The sequence below is a fragment of the Equus asinus genome, chromosome 27, assembly GCF_041296235.1.
Source record: "Equus asinus isolate D_3611 breed Donkey chromosome 27, EquAss-T2T_v2, whole genome shotgun sequence".
NCBI lineage: Eukaryota > Metazoa > Chordata > Mammalia > Perissodactyla > Equidae > Equus > Equus asinus.
The window spans coordinates 15,575,553-15,598,916 of NC_091816.1; the positions used below are offsets into that span (position 1 = coordinate 15,575,553).

At 41.6% G+C, this 23,364-nt stretch overlaps 1 protein-coding gene across 8 annotated transcripts in view; it reads left to right on the forward strand.

Annotated features, from left to right (window-relative positions):
- Nucleotides 1-23,364, forward strand: part of TRMT9B (tRNA methyltransferase 9B (putative)) — a 58,345-nt gene that overhangs the window by 2,233 nt on the left and 32,748 nt on the right. The window lies entirely within an intron of this gene.

Below are 23,364 nucleotides of genomic sequence, written 5' to 3' on the forward strand. Positions count from 1 at the left end.
GAGGGGAGGATCATTTGAGAAGAATGAAGCAACTCCCTGATGGCCACTGATTGCACAGAACTTCTTTCACAGGAGACCCCAAGGAGCTGGAAAGTGTCTCCTCCCTGGGGAAACCACTCCAGAGAACTTTGTTAATGCATTTGGTCTGATTTGAGCAGGGAGCTCTCTATAGACTCTTCTCTTAATTCAAATCCTATTTCTAGAAAGCTTCAATTACTGTAATGATGATCTTTGGAAATAATTTTTCCTTTTGTGTGTGTCTTAATATGGCTGAAGCACCAAGGTAGTTCAAAGGTTTTCATCAAATTTTACTTACCCGAGGGGTGTGAAATTGAAAATGCTATGTCTGCATGGTTAACTGCCTTAAAATGGAGAGGCAGGAGGGCTCTCCCAATAAATCTTAAATCTCTGTTTATGTGTGTCTTCTAAAGCCAGATTAAGAGAACTGTAAAGAAGGTATTGATGGTCACATATTGCTGATAGGTGGATATGCGAATACTTACATGCACTTCACTTGTAAATAATTCACATGCACCTTTAGAAAACTGGTGTCCAAAATTTGAAACCCATTGTGATGAGGACCCCATCATTGCTTTGAAGAAGGCACAAAGGACCAGACAAGCTTGGCAATATACAGGATCTTAATGTTGAGAAAAAAATGCAACGAAATCCTTGTGTTTACTGCATGTTGATGTTCTGATTCGCATTTTAAGTAGCAATTGAGTCACGTTCTCATTGTAATTTAGCCCTTGGTATAATGCATTGTTGAGATTAGGCTGTCAGCACTTGTCTGTGCAATCTGAATGTTTTTACTGGTAGAGAACTTAGGAAGTGTTCTGAGAAGAATGGCATGAAAGTATTAAGATAACTAGGGATTTATTTAAGGACAGACTGAAGGAACTAAATATTGAGCCTGATCCTGACATAGTTTGGTCCCTGGGAAGACTGAAAGTATAGTGGTGCTAAATGGCCAGTGGATGTCCTTCAGCTTTGTTATTCTCTCTCTTGATATCCTAAGAGAGTACATAGCATAGACCTCTAGCTAAGAGGTATCCAAAAGGAGCTGACATCCTACACCTTGGGTACTTACTTCACATCCAGAGAAACTTCTAACCACCCAAGAGACGGAATTTAGAGTTTGAACTCCATCACTGGAGGGAATCCCAGCTTTGAGCCATTTCCTCGTCTGTGAAATGGGGATAATGATACTTCTTATAGTGGTGGTGAGGAGCGAATGGGATAATTGGTGTAAAATGGCAGTGCGGTATCGGCACACAGTGAGCAATTTTACAAGAAGGAGAAGGTTGTTGACTTAAATATCATCTCCTGGGGGTTGCAGAGGGGTTGTTGCATAATTGGGGGTAGAATTGAATATTTGGGTAAATGGGTCAATCCCCTGTCCTGGTACACTTAGTGTACTCTTAGAGTATACACTACCATATGCTAGACTCAGTAATGAGCATCCTTTGGGGGGCTCACACTATCAAACTTGCATCTCCTCTACCTTAGATAGGCCTTCTGCTTACCTAGGTTGAAGAAGTTACCTGTGGTGGTTTTTGGACATAATGATGAGATAGTGAGGGAGGGAGGAGATGACCAATTGAAATTCTAAAATCGAATTTAAACACTAAATTAACTAGTTTCTGTTAATGCCATTAGAACTATGGCCCTCATAAAATGATGACAATTCCTCATTTTTCCGTGGTCAGTTAGAAACGTAGAGAACATCCGCCATTATTTAGAAACGGAGGATTTGGACTGGGGATGAAGCAGCACTAACATTCATTCAGATTTTCACTTGGTCGGCATTTCTAGGGCACCTAAGGCACTGCGCCAAGGCTTCAGGATGCAATAGCAAGAAAAACAGACCTGGCCCCTCCTGGACGGCAGGTCTGCGGAGAATACATAGGTAAACCTGTAACGTGACTGCGCTAAGCGCTATGCAGGAAACACATAAAGGGAAGAAATAGGGAACTGGATCCGTGGAGGGCAGGAGGTCAGGAATGCTTGCTTGAGGAAGTGATATTGGGGTTGTGAAGGAAGGTCCTTGGGGAAGAAAGAGCATTAACGCCCAGTGAACATCACTGCGGGGTCTCTGGACGCATGCGCACTGTGGGGGAGGACCGTGGCGAGGACAGGTATCCGAGGAAAGGGGAGATGTTGAGTGAATGAGGCTGGAACCCTAGGCCTGGGCTGTAGACACGTTTTGTTTTGTGTTAAGGGTTGCAGTCTCGGTAGAACTCTTACTTGTTTTGTGTAAACATTTTACCCTAGGCGTTTTTCAGACTACTCGATTGAATTATAAAAAGGATATTTACAATCACTTTTTTTAGCTAATCAAAACCTAAATTAATATTCAACGTAATTGACTAGTTTGTCAGCTCTTTGCGTTATTAATTGTCTGACGTTAAAGCATTTAGCTTAATTTTCTTTTTTTAATATACAAATTTTTGTTTAAAATACGTATTTTGTATTTTAAACAAAAAATCTGTTATCCAGTTTGAATCTATGTATCTATTCAAGAGCTGTAGGGACTGACTCACTTGTATTTCTCCTCTGGGAAGGCTCCCTGAGCAGACTCTGCGAAGCTGTGACATAAGCCTGCGGGGCCGCGGCAGGAAGTGGTGTTCACCCTCCGTGGGGTGGACTGCTCCCCGGCACCGTCCAGGCAAGGTCACAGGGCAAGGTCACGTGAGCATTTGGCATATGATCCTCTTCACCATATATGTGGTTTTATTCTCTTTGGTTTCCCTGTTCCCTTCTCTCTTCTCTTCTTTTTCCTCCTTCTCTCTCCTGTTTGTCGTTTTTTCCTTTAATGTTTCTTCTCTCTCTCTCCAGAGGTCCCCATGATTATTTCTCAGCCTTTGTAATTATGCTTTGGCCTCAACCTCGGGCCTTAAAGAGTGTTGGCCCTGATTTGGGTCATTCTGGATGGTACTGCCTGTGACCTTCTTCCTATTCCTTAATGCATAATTGTTCATGTCCAATGGGCACAACCTTTTCCCTTTTCATGGTCATCCCCAGGCGTTACCTGTGGTCCTGTGCATTGGTTGGTCTCAGCTCTCCTTTCTCATTTTTTTACATCAGGTTGCAGATAACAGAAACTATCCAAGCCGCTTTAAGTAGAAGGGGTTTAATAGAGGAATTAGGTGCTCACGAGTAGGTTGCAAGGGAAAGTTGCAACTTAAAGGAGAGAGGATCCAGGCTGAGGTTGAGGGATGACTCCCAGACAGCATGGCTGAACCGGCCCTCAGGGTTGCTACCATCATTGCCACAGTCTGGAGGCTGGGAATCGGAGCCACCGTGGGACGTGCTGACATCCAGAACACAGTGTTTGAGCTGTGTTCCAGAGATCAGAGAAGCTGCGGCAAAGTGCCACTCCACCCAGGAAGCTAGTGACTGAGCATGGCTAACAACAACAAAAACAAGCTAGCAAACCTCTTCCTTAGCTACCCTCCACCTCCCTTCTAATCCGCCTCATCTCACCAGTAGAACCTCATCTGTGCCCAGAGCCCTAGCTGCAAGGGACTCTGGGAAATGTAGTTATAGCTTTCCAGCCTCAGAGATGGAGGATGCACACTTGAAGGAGACTGGAATGAACGCTGAGTGACATTCCATCATGTCTCACACTTATGGAAAACAGATTTCATCAGAGACTTAGCTAGAATATTTCATTCAAAGCAGGTAGATGATATATTGCAAGAATCAGAAAAAGATCTAGTTGCTAGCCAATTTCCATTTCAAACAGATGGATATGATAGTCATTACAGTTGAAATTGCTGGAAAAAGCATCAAGCAAATAAATAACTAAAAATTACCAAGCGCGTGCCTCTGCTTGTGGTTCTATTTGAATGTGAAATAATATTCTTTTGTTTCAGTTTAGCAGTCAAAGTAATATATCAGGAAAATGATTTTGAAAAGGGTCCTACCCACTGAAGTCCTGGATAGCCCCCCGGTTATGAAAAGCAATAAAAAGAATGTAGTGTCCGATCAAAGAAATAATAGCTCCTGCCAGCTGGTTCTTTCATGAGATGAATTATCTGTGTATCTGTGTTTCTACTGAATCTTTCTTTGCTCTGTAACTTTAATGGTGCTTTTTTAAGGATTACAAAGATAGAAATAACCTGTTAATTGGAGTTTAAAATAAGAATATGCTTGAATTCACTCTAATAACTTATGTCATACCCTGGTGCTTGTCACATTCCTTTTTATGCAAACTAAAATAGGTATGATTGGATTTCCACTGTTGCTAAGTAATAAATTATCATTTATTTGCACTCAGAAATTACATTAGCATGTCTAGGAATTTGTCTTGATTATTGAATGAAATCATTTTATATTTGCCTTTGATATTTGGAACTAGAAAACGAGAGAAGAGTAGCTGAGACAAATGGAGTTACTTAGTGAATATGTCAGTCTATTACATATATATTTTAAATTGATTTTCTCGTCTCAAAATAAGACTCCATTCAGATATCTTCTCTGGTAGGTGATGAAAACATTTAAGTGCAGAATTACAAATGTCGCCTGGGGTAAGCCACACTCTAATATAGTATATCTTTTGAGTCCAGTGGTGACAGCAAGAGTTCAGCCACTCCACTCCAAGGCACCAAAAATAGACACATCAAAATAAAAAGGGTACTCTTGCTCTGTAAATGCAGCTTTAGACAAAATCACTGTCTTCTATACTGAGCCCCCACCTAAACCCCATTTACTGTGTCTTCTCAGGAGGGAACTGTTTGAATCTAATGTTATATTATTATTTGATTAATTCTAAGGGAAAGGAAGTAGTATTCATCTTTCTATGTTATAGTAACACATTAATGACCTCTCTAATTCCAGCTTCTCCCTGCCCCACATCTTTGTCTTTCATTCATATTTGAGTAAACATTCAAGAGAAAAACCAGGATTTTCCTCCCTCTGGCTTATAAGGGGGATGAGTTCTTGTCTTCAGCTATATGGAGCTTAGCTGAAGATTAAGTCATAGGACACAACTCCTTTTATGGATCGAAAATCAAAATGATCCTTTGATTTGCCAAGTGTATTATAAATTAGAAGAACATCCAAATTGGAAATCACTTTCTAGTAAGATCATTGATGGACCACATTGAAGCAGGGAGGTGAGTAGTGAAAGCATGCGTTTTTTGTATATTTTTTAAAGCAAAATGTGGAGGAGAACCAAGCAAGACTAGTATTTGAACATCATTGAATGATTTGTTTATTCACTGGCTCAAGAGGTGGATGTTAAGATCCTCTTGTACTGAGATTGGTGCTAGATGCTAAAGATACATGGCTCTGCCCTTGAGAGGCTGATGGTCAGGGGAAGACAGCGATAAAGGTTTATGGTAATATGGCACTCTTGTCATAGGTATGGAGAACAGTGGGTTTCCCAAAGAGAAAATAGTGTGTTCTCTCATGGTGAGGTGGAAGGTGGAATTAATTGAAACATAAACATATTTTTGACTTCAAGGAATGTCTACTGATAATTTTAACGATAACAAAACAAGAAAAAGGCAGCCAAGAGAGGCAAAAATGGCAGCTGTCCAGGACCATATCTTTTATCTGATCCCTTTAACTCACAGCAATTGAAGTAAGTGAGCTTGTCAAAAGCTAGAGGTTTTTAAGTGTTTAAAGAAAGAATGAGCTTGTAAGAAAAGAGGATTGTCTTTGGTACTTCAGTCAATGCTCAGAAAGTAATCAGTAATCTTTAAAAAATGTCAAGGGTGGCGGCAAGGAAAGGGGACCTCAGTCCTATCAGGACTTCAGTCCTACAACCACGAGAAATAGAATTCAATTCCAAGAATGGGCTTGGATGCAGATTTCCCCCCAAAGCTTCTAGGTAAGAGCTTAGCCTGGCCAATATCTTGGTTTCAGTCTTGTCGCATCCTGAGCAGAAAATTGAGCCATGTTGTGCCAAACTGCTGACCTATAGAATTTTGAGCTAATAAATGGGCATTGTTTTAAGTTAAAAAAAAAAAAGATCAGAGCCCATAATGTTCTACAGGACATCAAGCTTATAGTTAGGGTAATTCGAGAAAAAGCAGACACATTCCAGATGTTAAGACATTTGCAAATTAAGATGGCAATGCAAAGATTTATGCAATTATGAAATAGATCTACAGTGACCATATGACTTGTTGTTCAATCTGGGACACTTTTGAGAGTGAGGAGGCACTATTAATGATTGCCCTGAGGAAAGAAGCACAAACAGGGACTGTCCCAGCAAACCACGATTTATGGTCACCCAAGGTTAAGGTGCTAGTTGTGTAGCATTATTGCATTAACTGCAATGTTGATTTTTTTTTAATTGTGGTAAAATATACATAACATAAAACTTTCCACTTTAACCATTTTTAAGTGTTGTTTAGTGACATTTAAGTGTACAGTTTCACGTTGTTGTGCAACCATGTTCATCATTCATCTCCAGAACTTTTATCATCTTGCAAAGCTGGAACTATACCTATTAAACAATAGCTCCCCATTCACCTCTCCCCCCAGCTTCTGGCAACCACCATTTTACTTCCTGTCTCTATGATTTTGCCTACTCTAGGTACCTTTTATTGGTAGAATTTAGTATTTTCCCTTTTGTGATTGGCTATTTCACTTAGCATAGTGTCCTCAAGGTTCATAGGTTCATCCATGTTAAGCATGTGTCAGTTTTCTTTCTTTTTAAGGATGAATTATTCCACTGTGTGTGTGTGTGTGTGTATATATATATATATACATATATGTATATATATGTATATGTATATATGCCATATTTTGCCGACATTTTGTTTATCATTCATTCCTAGATGGACACTTAAGTTGCTTCCACCTTTGGCTGTTGCAAGTAATGCTGCTATGAACATGGGTGTGTGAATATCTCTGTGAGTGCTTGCTTTCAATTCTTTGGGGTATATATTGGCAATATTGATTTTTTAAATGAAGAAATTAAAAATGGAGGGAAAAAAGAACCTTCTTGTCCTCTGCAGATCTTTCTGGTCATACCTGTTTAGCATAGTACTCTGTCAGACTGGAGTCCAGCTCTGCCTCTGCAGAATTCATCAGCAAGAGCAGTTGTTGCAGATAATCTAAAGAAACTGGAGCTGAAAAAAGCACCCAGGGTCTCAAATGCTATCCCCACACAAGAAAGGAAGCTAGTTTTTCTGTCACAAGTACCGTGATACACTGACCACAGATGTTTCTAAGTGAAAAGAGCTGACGTCAGAAAGTCAGAATCAGAGTCAGGTGAATGGCCTTCAGCAGCTCAAGGAAGCGGGAGATCCACAGCATGAGACCGAACATCAGAATGCTCCAAGTGACCAAGAACATCTTGTAACACAAGGGACCATGAACTTCCTGGAAACAGGCAACAGAAACAACAACCATCTGTTGATTGGGAAGCTGAGATGAAAGGAGACAGGCTACAGCACACCAGGGGGACCTTCCAGACACAGAGGAAGATATTCTTCCTTTGGCTGGGGAAGTAGATATCAGAATGTCAATGTCAAGAACACTGGTGCATCTGATCTCAATTTAGGTAATCCCTTTCCGGAAATAGAAGCATCAAAATACAACTCTTCATCTGAAATTTTAAGTAACTTTATTTCCACTGGGAATTGATAGTCTTGGAAGGTAATGTTGACGTGTCTGTTAACACATGAGGATTGCCACATTTATGGATGGGAATTGCTCCTTCTCTTTAAGTCTCTTTGGCAGATGGCAGCCCTCTGTGGAGTCCTCAGTAGACTCATTCATCTAGAACAGCAGCCTTGAAGGAACTTGATAAACTTTTGGTCATTAGAGCTTCAGAAAATACATCTGCGGAAGTTACCTGCCAATCAGCAATGGTAACTGAGAGCCGAACAAGTGTTAAGGAGCTCTAAGAAAAAATGCACCCAAAGTGAAGATCTTGTGGCTGCCCAGAATGAACAGTGTCCACAAGTTGGCTGTCATCAGACTCCACCTGTATTGATAAGGACTGAAAAATTAACAGGCAGGTGCATATGAAAACCTGCACATGGATTTTTATAGCAGCTTTATTCGTAATTGACAAAAATTGGAAATAACCAAGATATCCTTCAGTGGGTGAATGGATAGACAAACTGTGGTATAGCCATGCAATAGAATATTATTCAGTGATGAAGTATCTATCAGCCCACGAAAAGACATGGAGGAAACTTAAAGGCATATTGCTAAATGAAAGAAACCAGTCTGAAAGGCTACATACTGTATGATTCCAACTATATGACATTCTGGAAAGGCAAAACTATGAAGACAGTAAAAGATCAGTGGTTGCCAGGGGTTTTTTTGGGTGGGGAGAGGAGATGAGTAAGTACAGCACAGGGGATTTTTAGGGCAGTGAAACTTCTGTGATATGTAATTGTGAATACATGACTTTATGCATTTGGCAAAACCCATGGAATTGTACAATACAAAGAGTGGACCATAATATAAACTATGGACATTTGTTAATAATGATGTACCAATATTGGCTCATTAATTATAACCAATGTTCCACACTCATGTAAGATTGTAATTAAACAATTGCATATAGTATATATGTATATTCGAAATTAACAAGCACTTCACCTGATGCTAGCATAGAAGATGTCAAAAATGTTAACTTCAGGGGTGTAAGTGATGGCACATCAAGTGGTAGGAAACAGAGCTCCAAGTCAAGGAAATTAATAAATGAGAGCAGTTCTGTCATTTTAATCCCAGCTGAAACATGCAATCAGCTACACTGTACCTTAGGTAAGAAATTTCACCCAAGCTCTTAGCATGTGAGGAAGATGCACTCAATCAGACTTCTGAGCAAACTACGTCCTTGCCGTCCAGTCCCGTATTGGTTGAAGACTTGGGTCAGAGCCCACAGAAGCCATCAACAGGCCTGAAACCGAGAAAATGCCAGTCCTGAAGCTGCAAGGCCGTCCGTCATTAAGTGCCTCCAACCTTCAGCTATTAATTTTTCCTACTACAGACATTGACTGGATTCTGCACGCAGGAAGCTCTTGAGGTTTGCACTGAATTGGCAGACATGCATACCTAGCTCTTCCTGTTTTGCTAGCAGAGAATGTTGTAGTTCCTACCTGACCATGGAAAAATGTACTAGGCCATATGCCATTCCCTTAAAAAAGCTATCTAGACACACATGCATGCCCAGATAGATGCAGTACATGTAGAAACCTGCAAGCAGAATGTAGAGCCAGATGTTTTTAAAAATTCTTTCCTAGCCAGAGTAATTTATGATTTTTTTGTCTGATAATTTGTTTATTTTACTTATTAAAATTTGGTCCTTTTGAAATGTATTGGCAGTATGTGCAGACAGAAGCTTTTTATTCTCGTAAAGATGATATATTCTGGCATAAAATTGATCGTTTTATGTATAACATGTCACTTTAGAGTGATAGTGAATCCTTGAAAAGCAGAAGCTACTGGGAAATCCCACCACTTGTACAGCTAGAAGCAGATCAACTTAACACTGTGGTCCTCTGTGCTGTGGCAGGGTATGCCCTGTTGAATCAATTGTCAGGTTATAAACTTTTAACCACATTGTTTGGCATTTTGATTTATTCCCAGTACACTTTGTATTATGATTCATCCATTAAACCGGGAAATTGAAGAATAATTGAATAATAAAAACATGGAGGAAAAACTATGTTATATTTTGACATGGAACTTTTTATTATGTGTAAATAGTAATCTCTAAAGCACTTATACAGGTTATTGAATACTTTGTGCCACAACTACTTTAGATAAAGCTGTGACTGAGTAACTCCTGTTTTCCTGGATCTGTTTATTTAAACTAGACTGCAGTGTGGCGTGGTGGACTTCCGGCCTTGTAGATTCTAGTCCTTTGTCTTTAAGAAACTAATTATATAGTTTTCATTTCTTTACTGGTTGGCTCTCAGGTATTTATAAATGACACCAAGGGCATTGGTTTTCACCTACAGTGACCTAGAGCTTAAGCCTCATTCCAAACACAGCTGATATTTTCCTTGGCCCCACTGCCTCAGCATGATGCTGTTCCCTCTTGGCCCTTATATCCTGCAACCACCTCCTTTCATGCCTTCCTCAGCATCATGAAGCCTTCACTTGAGCGCCACGTTAGCTATTTGAAGCTTCTTGCTTGCTGGATGACCAATGACTTCCTTCTGGTCCACACACTAATGGTCAATCCCGGAAGTGCCAGCAATATGACCATCTTGTGGAATTCAACCGTCGTTTTTCCCAAGGGTGGTGTTATTATAAAACCTCATGATAGAAGCATGTGACAGGAAAGCCTGAGAGACTTGTGGGGTACAGTGGCATTATATATCAGCCAGGTTGCAGTGGGTTGAAGGGCGAATGAAGGATGAAGAAGTAGGCAAAGCTATGGACCCCTCTTGGAAAGGAAAGAAGAAAGGGGATTCTCAAGCTTGAGGACAGAAGTAGGGACTGGCAATGGCTTGTATTTGTGTGTGGTTTTCTGTTTCTATTTAAGGAGAAGGAACTCTGTATCTATGCTGGCTGAGGGGAGGAGGCCAGTGGGAGAGAGACTAAAGATGGGAAGAGAGAGCATAAGCTAATGCCCCAGGAAAGATGTGACCAGCAGAGGAGAGGCGCTAGCGTTTGAAAGGAGTCTGAAAATTCTGAAACAAAAGGATGTACAAGATTTTGGGGTAGAAGGAGGAAAATTGAGGAAATTTACATTTTCTTAGTGAAGCAGGAGCAGAGGTAGTCTGATAAGGCACTACTTGTCAATATCTTAGGCTCCCTGGGGAAATTGAGTTCAGTTCTCAATGTAAACCATAAAAGTTTAAGCTTTGGTTTTATATCTCTTTGCCCATTTTTGACTCTAGTTTTCTCCTGCATGAGCTGTGCAACTTCTCATTTTCTAGGAATTTAGGAGGCCATAAAACAAAGATCTGATGATGGAAGTAGACTATTAGCCTTTCTAAGGAAAAAGCTACTTTAGAAATAACTCAAGTCATTATTTTCGTTATTTAAAAACTATTTTTCAAGAATACATAATTCTTCTTTTTTTTTTTTTAACATTTCACATTTTAACGTCATTGGAATTGGGATGCCTCTTACAGTTAACTGCCTATCCTCGACTTTCTCGGTAAAATCTTTTGCATATTACCAAATAGATGGTGTCTTATTCAGCATGGGTCGCCATAACAAAATACCATGGCCTGGTGACTCAAACAGTCAAAATTTATTTTCTCACAGTTTTGGAAGCTAGAAGGCCCAGATCAAGGTGCCAGCCAATCCACTTTCTGGTTAGAGCCCTTTTCCTGGCTTGCAGATGGCCATCTTTTCGCTGGGTCCTTATATGACCTTTCCTCTATGTTCCAAGAGAGAGAGCTCTCTGGTGTCTCTTCGCATAAGGACATTGATCCTATCTGATCAGGGCCCCACCCTTATAATTTCATTTAACCTTAATTACCTCATTATATTACCTCCAAATACAGCCATGCTGCAGCCTAGGGCTTCAATATACAACTTTTGGGGGCATGCAACCATTCAGTCCATGAAGATGGCATCCTGGATTCCATTAAGTATTGTAGAGCCATTACCGAGAAATATTTACATCTGCCTTAGGAACTTCAGGTTAAATCTTTTGTCTTATTTATTTTTTCATTTTTAATTTAGAATCACAACTCTGTATTCTATTTAATTTGTTTTTTTAAATAGATTATGATGAAACCCTTTGAAGTTTAAAAAATAGTATTTATAGTTTCAAAATAGAAATAATAGGCTATGTTTCCTTATAGGCTTATGTCTGAAGAAACAAACTGTCATAAAATGGAATAGGAAAACTGAAAAAATTAAACTTTCCAAAACAGTCTAGTTTATTCTGGGCACAGACTTAATAATTCCTGCTGCTAGGAGAAGTACAATTTACTGCCACAGGAAAGCTTAAAATGTCAAACATATTCTCATAAAATACAATGCAAGCTGCCTGCAAATTAGACCATTCTTTCAACTGGCGTATTTCCCACTTCTGTGCACCTTTCATGATCATGGCACTTAGAATCAAAAGCTTCTGTGCGTAATGTAAACATCCAAACCCTCCCACCACACTGGTTTTCATAGGTACAAAGCAGGTGTGAGTTTCTGAAGACAACAGAGGGAACTGTAAGATCCAAGCTACTAGGAACTCAGTGTAAATGAAACCAAAATAGCACTGAGGCAATCACACAGCAAGGAGGTGGTGTCAGGGAGCTCTGCTTAAAAAGCACCATCAGAGGGCCAGTACCCAAGGCCTTAGCAGGAGGTCACGGGGCAGCCAGCCTTTTCCAGCATCCAGATCAGGACTCAGAACCCACAAGGCCTAAGAGTTGTCAGTAGAGATGTCACCAAACTGGTGTATCCAAAGCTGAGCCCCCTGATGACCTGAAAGTCTTTTTCTTCATATTTTCAGTAGGGTTCCAACAAATTTAGTTGTCTGATTTCTTTTAAGCCCAAAGCCAACTACAAGCAGCACATTAGAAAGTAGAAGAGCTTCCTAGAGACTGAGTGGAAAGTACCAACAGCAGGGTAGAGCAGAGAAACAGCTAGGAAGTACCCAAAGCCTGGTGCTGCTAGTATAGACACAGACACTCAGTTAAGCGGTGGAGAATATCGCTGTTCTGTAATACGTTGTCATAATTGGCCCCTATGCCATCAATGAAAAATGTGTTATTTATAGGCTGTGTAGAAAGACATAAAAAGTATGTGGTATATGTTAGGAAAATTTCCATAAAAGTGATTAATATAAGTAATTCCTTGGTACTGAAAAGGATGGACCTCAGCTATTTCTGATGTTAAATTATGTGACACAGATTTTTACTCAAATTGGTCTACATTTTAAGTTCAGTACTTATTTATTTAGCATAGGGCTTCTCAGACTAATACAGAAGAGAGATGGCACACGCTAATACCATCCACCATCCTGGAGTAGGAGCAAGATGCGATGGGAGCTCAGAACGCTCTCTGGTTTCTGGGGATGTGATCAGGGGAATTATCCCCTTGGGGAAGGGCTGAGCCTGTTTCTTCTGGAGTTGGGCACAGCAGGGAGGTGCGTGGCGGAAGGCTAAAGGCCTCATTCCCCCAGATCAGAGGAGCAAAAACCGGAGGTTACAATGCTTTGATTCTCTTATTTACATTTTACAGTGTCCCTTTCAATTTTTACATTATGAGATTATAATTCAAACCCATTTTAGGTTCAAGTGTTGTTCATCGTCAATACAAACACCAATGCTCAATACTCTAGAGGAGGTAAAGGTAATAAAATTTTAGGTAGCGTGAAAATAAACTTTTTTTACAGCATGCAAAAAATTGCGTGGAGAAGAGAAATGTTCTGTAGGTTTCATGTTCAAACACTGCTTAACTCCAGGGTCCTGGGTAAATCATTTCTTGTATTTGTTTTCTCTCTGAAGTCATCATCTAAAGATACACACAGTGCCCCGAAACCTTTGATCAGTTGAATTAAATACTAGTGTGTTGGGCAAAAGCATAAGTAAAAAAATCATTTGGGAACAAATGTGAACCGTAATAGGATTAGACATGGGCAGAGCTAGGTCTTGACCTCAGGACCTTAGCACTTCAAGGTCATGTTCTTAACTCCTGCTCCACCTTCCCACTTCCACACGAAGACAGAACCTCAGCAGACCACCGTGAAGTCGGAGGGACAATGACAACGATGATGTGCTCACCCCGCAGGTTCTTCTTCTGATAGAGTTGACATTGAAATGACTTTTTCCTGTTAGCATTTGACCAACTCGAACCCTCTCCATTTAGATTATTTTAAATTTTCTCCACTGATGCACTATACTTAGGTGTATCCTTTCTGATAAAATGGCTCTTTAACATTGGTAATTTCTAGGGAAGGCAAAACCTCTTGATTTTTCCATCTTTCTTGTTAAGTATGGAAGCTGTCACTCCCACAGTAGAATTACAATCACAGCCCCACTTAGAATGCCAGAGTATTCCATATGTTTTCAGAACGTTGTCTTTATACCATAGAGTGATTGTCAATATGAAAATAATAAATGGGACTAAGATATTAACAAATTTTGAATTTGTTTCAAAGCATTGTTATACGTTTAATTTTGCCAATGTCATTGCACAGGCTGAAGGACCTTGGAATACAGCTTCTAAAAAAAGACAGCGATATACACGAATTTCTATTTTAAATGAGATGCTACCCAGATCACAAGAGACATACACACTAAGGGACTATAGGGGTCTACAGAAATATACGACTTTCCTGGGATGGGGCCTGTTTGATGAGGATGAGGTCAGGAAGGGGAACAAGGTGGGCAGACCTTCCTGGTTTCTGTTCCTAAAGGAACAGGGCTTGCTCTTCGAAATTGCTGTAAAAGAATTTTCCTTTCCTAAACAAACATTGATCCTGTGCTAATTTCGGATTTATTTGTCGTAAAAAGCTACCATAACTTTGAATTAATTACCAAAATCTTTTCACGTTCTCTACTCTGAGGTCTGAATTTTCCTGGAATGCAGTCAGGTTAAGACGAATCTTGGTAATGTTTCCAGGTGTGAGCTGGTGCCCATGTTGACTTGATGTTCGGCTGCCCGCCCTGGGGGAGGGACCCATCCTCAGGACGGTAAGGACGGGCAGCCCAGAAGGCTTAACCCCGGTGCTCATGGCGGGCACCAGAAGTGCATCTCCATCTCTCCCAGTAGGTATTTTCCAATTTAACGATGTCGGTTAATTATGAGAATTGCTGAGGCGTGACGGGTATGCAACATGCCATTTATTGACTACACTGGCCTGGCCTGACCAGCGTCGCAGAGAGAAGCAACAGATCTGCAGGGCTTGCGAAGTCATCAGAGAAGCATGCTCCTACTTACAGGCTTCTGTCAAACTGCAGTCCCTCCCTCTCTGCATCACACCCAGACTTCCGTCCTGGGCTCGGAGACAGTGCTGCCTACTTTTGTGCTCACGTCGGCTTCTAAGTCGAACTTCCTGTGTTGTGTTATCTATATATAAATAAATACACATACACAAATATATATATAAAGACAGAATTATTTGAGATCCTAGGCTCCCTCCTTAATGTTGAGCATCCCTTCCCTTCAGCTCTTTCCTGGTGATAACTCCAATGCTACTTAGTTTTCTTCTAGGTAAGAAAACTATATTTTCTTACCTATGTATATACATAGGTATGTATGTAGAGGTTACAATACTTTTATCTTGTTTATATACATATATGTATAAATTATATTTTACTTCTGTGCACAAAATTGTTTGAAAACAACAAACTAATTTTCTCTCTTTTGCAGACATCTGTTGTTATTAAACAGACCAATCTGTTCTTTCACTGTCCTTGAACTTTTGGTTGGGAGCTCTGTTTTTTATGCAAGCCTGTTTTTCCTCTGTTCTCACTCTTTATTTCTAAAGTAGCATCTGACCGACTTTTATATTGTGCCGTGTTGTCCATCACACATATCAGTAAAGAGAGAACGTGTATGGCAGTTGCACTCCACCTGCTAGTTGCCATTATTCCAATTTGTTCTCAGGGTCCCACTTTGGGTGCAGGACCCCTTCCCGGGCGCACGTGCTCCATTGTTCAGATCTCGCGATGGTACCTTCTGGGCTGTCGTATACCTTTAGATGTCTTTAGAAGAGTTGACTGCCCCAACCTGGTCTTTTTTGAACTTTGCAATGTACTCCAATGTGGTCGATGTTTAATGCAGCTGTCAGTATTAACGCTGTTCCAGAGATTAGGGTCTGAAAAATATCCAGCCAAGTTTAAAAAGTATTAGCTACAAAAAATTCTAATTTCATTTGGAACTGGAAATAGGAATTGGCACCAAAGCTTTTTGCTAGACTGCTTACTGTCAGTCACTTCACACTTTTCCAGGCTCTGTGCAGAGTCACGTGTTTGGGGACTGTGATAAGGAGAAATTCAAGTCTGGCACAGGCTATCAATGCTTGACAGTTATGTTGTGCTTTGGGGATGTTAAAGTACATTTCTATATGAAAATCAGAGTCTTAACAGAGGAAGGACACTTTCTTTGTATCTCAGAGTAAGTAACAGATACCCAGAGAAGCTAATGACTTGCCCAGGGTCACAGTGCCAGGCATTCTTCCTGTACAGTGTTTATACCATGACACCAAAATGCTGAGTTCTACTTTTGATGGTTTATTTGTTAGGGTTAATGTATGGGTGTTTCAGTTTTCAGATTGTGTATTTGATTGACTGAATGAACATAAAGGAAAAACACACTCTTGTGTCTTCTCTGCTCTCAGTCCTCTCCTGCGTTACTGCTGCACTCTGGTCACCAGACGTGTGGAGGGTTCCCACACATCAGGCAGGTCTGCAGCACCAGCGGGGTGTCTGCAGTTTAACTCAGTTCTGACACTATCTCCCTGGAGATAGCCTCAGATCCCATAGGTTAAAGGTTCAGTCCCACAGGACAGCCCGCCCCCCGACTTCAGATGCCAGTTGCAAGTCCAAGATGTCGCTTTGTGCTTCTGACTGACTGCTTGTAAATCAGGGGTTCCCACAGCCCCCTCCTTGGCTTAGACTTATTTCCTAGAGTGGCTCATGGAACTCAGAAAAACATTTTACTTATGAGATTACCGGTTTATTTTTAAAAGATATAACTCAGAGGCCGGCCCCGTGGCCTACTGGTTAAGTTCAATGTGCTCCACTTCGGTGGCCTGGGTTCAGTTCCCATGCACAGACCTACACTACTCGTCGGCAGCCATGCTGTGGTGGTGATCCACATCTAAAGTAGAGGAAGATTGGCACAGATGTTAGCTCAGGGCGAATCTTCCTCAAGCAAAAAAGTGAAGATTGGCAGCAGATGTTAGCTCAGGATGAATCTTCCTCAGCAAAAGAAAAAAAAAAGATATAACTCAGGAACAGCCAAATGGAAGAGATGTGTAGGGCAAGGTCTGGACCTCTCCAAGTCTCCAAGCTTCTGTCCCCCTGGAGTTTGAGGTGTGCCACCCTCCTAACATGTGGATGCATTCTTCTCCACCGACATGGAAGCTCTCCAAACCCCATCCTTTTGGGTTTTTCTGGAGGCATCATTGATTAAATCATTGGCTGTTGGTGTTTGAATGTAACCTCCAGCCCTTCTCCCCTCTCTGGAGGTCTGGGGGATGGGCCTATAGGTGCAACCTTCTAATTACATAGTTGGTTACCTTGGCAACCAGCCCCATCCTTAGGGTCCTTCCAAAGGTCACTTCATTCACATAAACTCAGGTATGGTTGAAAGAGGCTTGTTATTTATTAATAACAAAAGACACCCATTTTACCTTTATGATCCGGAGCTATTCCAGGAACTGGGAAAAAAGCTGAATATTCTAGCAAAAGAAGCTCCTATGGCTCTTATATAGGAAATTATTAGGGTTTTAGGAGCTGTGTGCCAGAAACAGTGGAAAGACCAAATATATATTTCTAATTATAAATCACAATATCACATTGAATGACTGTCTCATGGATAACATGCCCTAATGTACAAGAAAAATATGGAGAAACCCCCAGTGACAAAAATTATTAAACAAGAAAATGGGAAAAATCAGAAAATAGATATTGCTGAGAATTTCAGAAAGAGAGTTTTGCATAGTTCAGCTACTTATTTCCCCCCTGGATATATTTGTATATGGTTTTAACTTGTATATATTATAAGCATATTTTCATGACCCAAATTAATTTGTTTTGTGTTTTATGTTTAAATTAAATATTTTATATTCATTTATCCAACAAAGAAGGTAGGGCATCTGCTATGTGCCAGGCTCTGTTCAAAGTGCTGGGTGTGTACATCAGTAAGCCGAAAACATCTGATTTCATGGTGTTTACAAACTGGTTGGGTGAGACAGACAATAAACTATAGTAGGATGTTGAAATGGAATTCTTTCTTATTTTCTTTTTTTGCAAAGTAGTGCAAAAATACGGTCGTATTCGTCAGTGTCCGGTCAGGAAAATGGAAACCGCACTAGTTATGTTGACAGAGGGAATTTCATATAAGGGGTTGGTGAAACAGATATCAGAGGGCTGAAAATGCAAAGAGGGGTCAAATGAGGCAGGACAGCGCTGGGCTAGTGTGGGAAGCAGCTGCTACCTGTGCTGGGAGAGCAAAGAGAAGAGGACTTATGAGACCTAGAAGCTGGGAGGAGGGCCCTGGAGCTGGGACCAAGACCTTTGAGAAGGAGATTGTGACCAGCTAGTGCTGATACCTCGAGGGCTCAGACGAGGGGCCCTGAGGAGGTGGGACACAGATCTCTTGGCCGGGGGGCTGCTTGGCGTGTGCGAGTGTCTCGTAGGAGTGTGCAAAGGGCTGGCTCTAAGAGAGGGGAAAAAACCTAGGAGCTAACCAACTGTTGCCAGAAGCAAATGCTGCTGCCAGGGTGAAGGTTGGCAGGGTGAATGCTGCTGTTGCCGGGTAACTCTGGCAGGAACAGGAAGCAACCAGAAAGGGGCTGGTCCCTCCTCCCTCCTCCGGCCTTCCAGCCTCCCTTTGCTGTGCTCTGTTTTCAGGGCCCCTTGGCAAAGAAGAAGTGTTGTTCGTGGAGCCCCCACCCCCACGACACAAAGCAGAGTGGAGGAGGCAGTGGGGGGACTATAACTTAACAGCAGGCACGGTCCCCAAATGTTAGGTGGCAGTTACTCTCATGTTCTGAAACTACTTGCTGAAATACCTAAGCAGGACTTGCAGAAGAAGTGGCTGAAATCTGTTGGTTTTTTTTTTTTTAACGTGCATTAAAAAGTACATAACATGAAATTCACAATTTTAACCCTTTTTAAGCGTACAGTTCACTGGCATTAAGTACATTCACGTTGCTGTGCAACCGATCTCCATAATTATTTTCATCTTGCCATCTTCGTCCCCATTCAACAAGAACTCCCCATTCCCTCCACCTCCAGCCCCTGGCAGCCACCATTCCACTCTCTGTCTCTATGAATGTGACCACTCTAGGAACCTCAGAGAAGTGAATCGTACAATATTTGTCCTTTTGTGTCTGGCTTATTTCACTCAGCATAATGTCTTCAAGGTTCACCCATATCGTAGCAGGTGTCAGAATTTCCTTCCTTTTTAAGGCTGAATAATATGAAATTTGGTTCTATGACCCTTAGCCCAACACCCACGTAGAAGGATTTGGACATTAGGGAGGGGATATATTTAGATTTTGGGAGGCATGCTGTGGATGTCCCCTTTCCCTGCTAACACGTGCACAGCATCTTGGGAGAAGAGAGGGAGCTGTTTCTCCCATCCTTGAGTCAGGTGGCAGGGTTTCAAGGGACCGCACAGAAAGCTTGCTCTGGGCCACCTGCAGTTTAGAAGACAGACTGGTCTGGGGTCAAGCATATGCCTGAGAAATCTAAAGGCTGGTAGAAGCAGCCTATGGCAGCAGACAAAGAGATATTGTTTGGGAGGTAGCACTCTCATCAAGGATGGATCAAAGGTGAGTGTTTTCCTTGGACCACATGTGGACCACACGAGATACATGGCATTCGCCTAGATGCTGCATACAGTCTCATCTGGACGAGTGGATAGATGCAGGTGAAAAATACTGGAGGCGCAGAGCAGGGTGACCAGCTGCTGAGAGGACTGTCATAGGCAGCAAGCAGGACAGTGGGCCACCCATGTCAGGAAACTACAGGTGAGGGACATGCAACATTGAGGGTCCACAGGAAACCAATAAATGCGTCCCATGGGGGCCATAAAAACGCTCCATAAATAAAAAGCCTTCCCTTCCCACCACACCCGGAGATCACTGACGTCAGCTCACACCAGTACCAGCCAAAAAGGACTTTCCTGGTTCCATGACTTCTCCTTGCCAGTCGCCCCACCGCGTTCCACCTCGGGCTTCCCCGTGGCTGCAGGCACAAGCTGTAGATGAGAAGTTTCCAGTTGGAATGAAATTTGGAGCTTGGATTTTGTACTGGACAGGGAATATTAGTTTCAGAAGTAAGAGTGTTTGTGAAGGGGCCAGCCCGGTGGTGTGGTGGTTAAGTTTGCACGTTCTGTCTTGGCGGCCTGGGGTTCGCCAGTTTGTATCCCGGGTGTGAACCTACACACTGCATTTATCAAGCCATGCTGTGGCAGGTATCCCACATATAAAGTAGAGGAAGATGGGCACAGATGGTAGCTCAGGGCCAGTCTTCTTCAGCAAAAAGAGGTGGATTGCTGGTAGATGTTAGCTCAGGGCTAATCTTCCTCAAAAAAAAAAAAGTGTGAGTAAAGTGATTGGGAGAACATTTTCATATCTATAAGTTACTGAAAAATCTGTGACTCTGCCCAAGTTTCATTTAAGGGCAGCAGATGAATGAGCGCCACAGAATGGGTTTCCAGACACATCAAGGCACCTACAAATCCCACTTGTTCGATACAGCAGTTTCACAAGTAAACATTTCAAGCAGTGATGAAGGCTGTGGGCAAAACACAGCAGAGTGTTGCCATCTGCAGCACTGCCCCCTCTGCAAATAATGATCTAGGGTTGGTGGAAATTGAAACTATGGATGCCACTGCACTATTAGTAAAACAAAAGCGTTTTACCTCTTCTTCTTCTTCTTCTTCTTTTTTGGTGAGGAAGATTGGCCCTGAGCTAACATCTGTGCCCATCTTCCTCTATTTTGTATGTAAGATCCTGCCACAGCATGGCTTGACAAGCAGTGTGTAGGTCCATTGAGGGATCCGAACCTGAGAACCCTGGGCTGCCAAAGTGGAGTGCATGAACCTAACCACTATGCCCCTGGGTCAGCCCCACATTTTACTTCTTTCTTGCATAAAAGGGGACATGAAGCAGGACAACAGCAGTAAAGCCTTTTTTTTTTTTTGAAAGTAGCTCCCTGACTACTCTGCTGAGTGCAGCATTGTGGTCCTGGGGCCGACAGGCGTTTATGATCGGCATTATGGGGGAAGCTTCTGGAATCAAGAAAGCCAACAAGGAGAGACAGTGTTTTTGAAGAACTTTGCTATAAAAGGAAGCAGGGAAATTAGGGTGTAAACTGGATGGTGATCTGTGATCAGGCCTGGGAGGGTTTCTTTTTTTTTTTTAAGCTAAGAGATATTGAAGCATGTTTTTATACTAATGGGAAAATCCAATTGCTAGGGGAAAACTAATGCCTGAGAAGAGAGGGGAGAGAGTGGCCGGAGGGAGGCTGTTGAGCTGTCAGGAGAGCTCAGGATCAGTGTAGAGCTGGTGGGTTTGCTTTGTAGGAGAGTAAGGATAGTTCATCCCTTGTCCTTCTTCTATGGGGAAGGAGCACATGGGAACAAATGCAAATAGCTTAGTGGGTTTACTAGTATGAGCCTGCGGGAATCGGAATATTCCACCTCCCTGAACCATCCACCTTTGATAAAGATACCGAATATTTTGTTGAACATATGTAGATGCCCAGGATGAAATTTAGAACTTATCTGGGACTACATCAAACTTAAGAACTTCTGTGCATCAAAGGACACAATCAACAGAGGGAAAAGGCAACCTACAGAATGGAAGAAAATATTTGCAAATGACACATCTGATAAGAAGTTAATATCTAGAATATATTTAAAAACTCCTATAACTTAATGACAGCAAGGAAGAAAGAGAAAAAAAATACTGATTTTAAAAATGGGCAAAGGCCTTGAGTAGACATTTCTCCAAAGATGATATAAAAATGGCCAACAAGTATTTGTAAAGATGCTGAACAACATCCCTATCATTAAAGAAATGCAAATAAAAGCCCCAATGAAATTTCACCTTACACCCATTAGGGTGGATGCTATCAAAAAAAAAAAACCCCAGAAAATAACAATGTTTGGAGGATGTGGAAAAATTGGAAGACTCATGCATTGCTGGTGGGAATGTAAATTAGTGCAGCCTCTATGGAAAACAGCATGAAGGTTCCTCAAAAAATTAGAAATAGAACTACCAGATGATCCAGCAATCCCACTTCTGGGTGTATATCCAAAGGAATGGAAAGCAGGATCTCAAAGACTTCTTTGTACACCCATGTTCATAGCAGCATTATTCACAATAGCCAAAAGGTAGAAGCAACCCAAATGTCCATCGATGGATGAATGGATAAATATTGTGCTGCATACATAAAATGAAATATTATTCAGCCTTAAAAAGGAAGGGAATCCTGTCACATGCTACAACATCGATGAACCTCGAGGACATAATGCTAAGTGAAATAAGCCAGTCAACAAGACAGATATTGTTTGATTTCACTTATATGAGGTGTCTAAAGTAGTCAGACCCTTAGAAAGAATGGTGTTTGCCAGGGACCAGGGAGAGGAAGACATGAGGAGTTTGTATTTACTGGGTATATAGAGTTTCAATTTTGCAGGATGAAAACATTCTGGATATGTGAATATACTTAATACTCCTGATCTGTATACTTAAAAGTGGTTAAGATGGTAAATTTTATGTTATGGGTTTTTTACCACAACTAAAAATAAAAAGTTTTTCCTTTAATTTACAACTTATCATTTGCCTCTTTCCTCTAAAAGTCATGAACCAAAAAAATGCTTTTTAACTGATCATTCATTCATTCTCTTGACAATTCTCCACCACCGTATTTGCCAGATACAGTGAGAGGTGTTACAGATAACGAGATGAGTCAGGTGTGGTCATTGTTCATAAAGAGCTGAAAGTCAAGTAGGGGGAAATAAGCATAAACAAAGGATTACAATGTTTTTTCTGTTCTATGCGATCCATGGCTCCTGATTGTAAGCAACAGAAACAGACTCTAGGGATCTGTCAGCTGACTAGGAATTTATTGAAAGGATATGGACAGCATAGGAAGCCAGGGAACAAGATTTGGAAAATAAGTATGCCCAATGGCAGCTCCAAAATGCCAAGATGCTGAGGTACAACAGTCCGTCTAACCAAGACCCAGTGCCACTGATGAAGAGTCCTGCCACCACACTAGACATCACTGCCATAGTTCTCCCTTGGGTATGGAATCCAGTAGCCACTACATGACATGAAGCAGGCCATCTTGCCATTCCTTAGCTGATCTTTGACCCAGCCATGTATGGCATCTTGATTCTGGTTAGGCCCCCACTGAGTCCAGATTTGATGGACCAGAGAAGCAAGCTCCTAGAACCCCCTCCATTTGCTCAAGTTGGCACAGTGAATTCAGAACCTCTGGTAATGTGCCCATATGCATAAACTCAGTACAATCTAAAATTATATTTCTCTCTCTTTGGCAAGCTCCCTCCGAATCCATCCACGTGGACATTGACCCCAGATCTTTGCCTTCTGAATTCAACTGTCTGTAATCCTCCTGGTGTGTAAGCCTTCTGGGTTTGAATTTGTAATTGTCTCCCCGGGCCATTGCAGGGAAGTGACTAGGTACAGATCTGGGGACAGTGAGAGGTGCAGGGAATGCGGTAGGGTGGAGTGGGCTGCATTCTGTTCCTCTTACAGGAAACCCCTCT